We start from the raw sequence: 3,155 nt of genomic DNA on the forward strand, positions 1-3,155 counted from the left end.
CACTGAAGCTAAGGATTGGTTTATATGTTGACATCTTTTCAATACTGCGCTGACAATCCATGAAAATTGTATATTCTGACATTGATTTGTATAATCTTTAATTTTTCTCAACATGTTTTATAGAGTTCTTGTGAATCTCCTACTAAATTTTTTGAAGTTTTAATATTTCTGCTGTTACTTTACTTTTAAAATTTTTTACCTGTTTGTAGCTGGGATATAAATATAAAATGATTTATATCGATCAGTTTTAAGATTTTGTGTATAGGTTCTTTTGTACTTTCTACTTATACAATCACATTTATCTGTGAATAATGGTGATTTCTTTGTTCCTTCTCAGCCCTTACATTTTTTCAACATTTTTCTTTCCTAGTACTAGCAATGACACCAGTACAATGCTGAATGGAAGTGGAGAAAGGGTATCATTTTATTGTTCCCAGAATTAGGGGAAACATTTTCAAAATTTAATGTTAAGTATGGTGTTTTCTATAGAATTTTGTAGCTACATTTTTTTCCATCGTTTAAATCTGACTTCATTAGAAACTGTTTTAACACTTTTTCTCCCTCCTGCCATAAAAATACAGTAATTTGCTTAAAAAAAGAAAAAAAAAAAAACACCTAAGAACAAGTGTTCTGGTTTCCTCTCACTCACCTAGTATGTCCCTCAGTGACAGCAGTTTGTATATCAGTAACACAGTAAGCTGAAGACTGAGGTTCATTCATTCAACTGCTCCTCCACTTAAAAGTGCTAATAAGCTATGGAAACTGCTCTATCCTTTCATCTCTGCACCTTAACATGTGTACAACCGAAACCACCAATTAAACAATCATTATAGTGTTGAACTTTGCTTAACTTCATTAGTTTAAATGAATGCAACTTACCTTTAGCATTATATTCAAAAAAATACGTAAGCTTCAAGTTCCCCAATAATTTGGAGTACTGAACTAGATAACCACCTTAAAGACACTTCTGACAGAAGTAATGCATTACGTAAAGAGAGGTTTCCAGAACCTGCTGTTAGAACCTAAGCATACACGTACAACACTGACGTCAGCCACTGTTCACAACGTTTTACTCTGTAGGCAGTTCTTTGCCATTGGTCAGCTTTATGAGCCGAAGTCCGGCAGGAAAGTGCGTGGTGCACCGGATTCACCAGCTCTTAAGTCGCTACTGTTTTCTCTTCTTCACTGAAAGGTTGTACTGAGCCAGGCTTTACCCATGACAGGCTAGCAACATGAACACTTTTATTGTGCTGTTCTTCAGGCTTTTTCTGAGTCAGCATCTTCTCTCTGGCTTCATCATGGACAGAAGGATTCCATGGAGAAAAGCTAATTGCATAGGGGAACTAAAAAGCCTCTTGATGAAAGTGAAAGAGGAGAGTGAAAAGGTTGGCTTGAAGCTCAACATTCAGAAAACAAAGATCATGGCATCTGGTCCCATCACTTCATGGGAAATAGATGGAAAAACAGTGGAAACAGTGTCAGACTTTATTTTGGGGGGCTCCAAAATCACTGCAGATGCTGATTGCAGCCATGAAATTAAAAGACGCTTACCCCTTGGAAGGAAAGTTATGACCAACCTAGATAGTATATTAAAAAGCAGAGACATTACTTTGCCAACCAAGGTCCGTCTAGTCAAGGCTATGGTTTTTCCCGTGGTCATGTATGGATGTGAGAGTTGGACTGTGAGGAAAGCTGATCGCCAAAGAATTGATGCTTTTGAACTGTGGTGTTGGAGAAGACTCTTGCGAGTCCCTTGGACTGCAAAGAGATCCAACCAGTCCATTCTAAAGGAGATCAATCCTGGGTATTCATTGGAAGGACTGATGCTCAAGCTGAAACTGCAATACTTTGGCCACCTCATGCGACGAGTTGACTCACTGGAAAAGACTGATGCTGGGAAAGGTTGGGGGCAGGAGGAGAAGGGGACAACAGAGAATGAGATGGCTGGATGGCATCACTGACTCTGTGGACATGAGTTTGAGTGAGCTCCGGGAGTTGGTGATGGACAGGGAGGCCTGGAGTGCTGTGATTCATGGGGTCGCGGAGAGAAGGACACGACTGAGACTGAACTGAACTGAACTTCTATTTTAGGTTGGTCAAACAAGCGAGCAGTGCACACCTTAACGCTGACAACCACTTTACTTTTAAAAAGCTGACTACCTTTCTCGTACAGCACTGCAGCCTCTGGGTTTAGGGGGCTTGCTGTATCAGTCTTGTAGAAGACTCTCCTTGCGTACATCAGTACTTGCCAAATGTGATTATGGTTCCGCCTCCATTTTGCAAACGCTCTCTTCACATCCAGTTCACCTGAGGTGGGATCCACTAGCGGGTGAAAGACGGGAATATCAAACACCAGACGTGGACAGTCACCATCTGGGTAGTTATCAGGGATGTAAACTGTAAACGTAAGGACGCCATACTGATAAAGTCCGTGCCGTATGAATATTACTCCAAACCACATTAATGCAGATCGATAAGACGTCTGCAATAGACACCTGGTAACTTCTGCTTCATAACCAAGGTAAATTCTGCAAGAAGGGAGGATTCCAGGTAGAAAGGTCCATAGGAAGCATGCGTGCCATTTGTTGACTGTGTTGCTGGGACAGGAGATGTAGGCTTAGTTATGGGTAAAGCATTTTTGGGAATAGAAGGCAGCTGTTTCTTTGGAGCAGTGCGTGGAGGACTGATTTTCACATCCCCTGTTAATATCTTCTCTTCACCATCAAACCGTTTGCGTACAGAGTTTGTAGACATGCTCCAGAAATAGTTCATAATGTGCCCCAAACAAAGAAATTCAGTGGTCTGAGTCATCAAATTCTTCTGTCCTCAGAATTCACTTCACCTCGGTGTTTTCAGTGCAGTGCTCCCAGCGGCCGAGCGCCGTCAAAGCCCCACAACATTTAGAACAGTCTTTGGGACTCTGTGGGAGAGGGTGAAGGTGGAATGATTGGAGAGAATGGAATTGTAGCATGTATATTATCATAAGTGACCAGTCCAGGTTCGACGCATAAATTTTCCTCTGTTCAAAAAAAAAAAAAAAAAAAGCCCCACAGCATCTCTGTAGCTACATTTTTGGATTAAAAGTATTTCCTTCTGTTTCTAGTTTGCTTAAGAATTTTTATCTTAAATGGCAGTTGAAGTTTATCAAGTGATTT

The 3,155-nt window shown here is 40.7% G+C and overlaps 1 pseudogene across 1 annotated transcript; it reads right to left on the reverse strand.

The window, feature by feature from the left end:
• Positions 1-620: 620 nt before the first annotated feature.
• Positions 621-2,772, reverse strand: LOC129552041 (AKT-interacting protein-like; annotated as a pseudogene). Its single transcript, XR_016036338.1, has 2 exons — positions 2,081-2,772; positions 621-1,343 (listed from the first exon to the last, which is right to left on the reverse strand). The product of XR_016036338.1 is annotated as an AKT-interacting protein-like (transcript).
• Positions 2,773-3,155: the final 383 nt, after the last annotated feature.

This window comes from Moschus berezovskii, chromosome 3 (assembly GCF_049115385.1).
Source record: "Moschus berezovskii isolate FMDL1 chromosome 3, NW_MosBer_1.0, whole genome shotgun sequence".
In the NCBI taxonomy this organism is placed as follows: Eukaryota; Metazoa; Chordata; class Mammalia; order Artiodactyla; family Moschidae; genus Moschus; species Moschus berezovskii.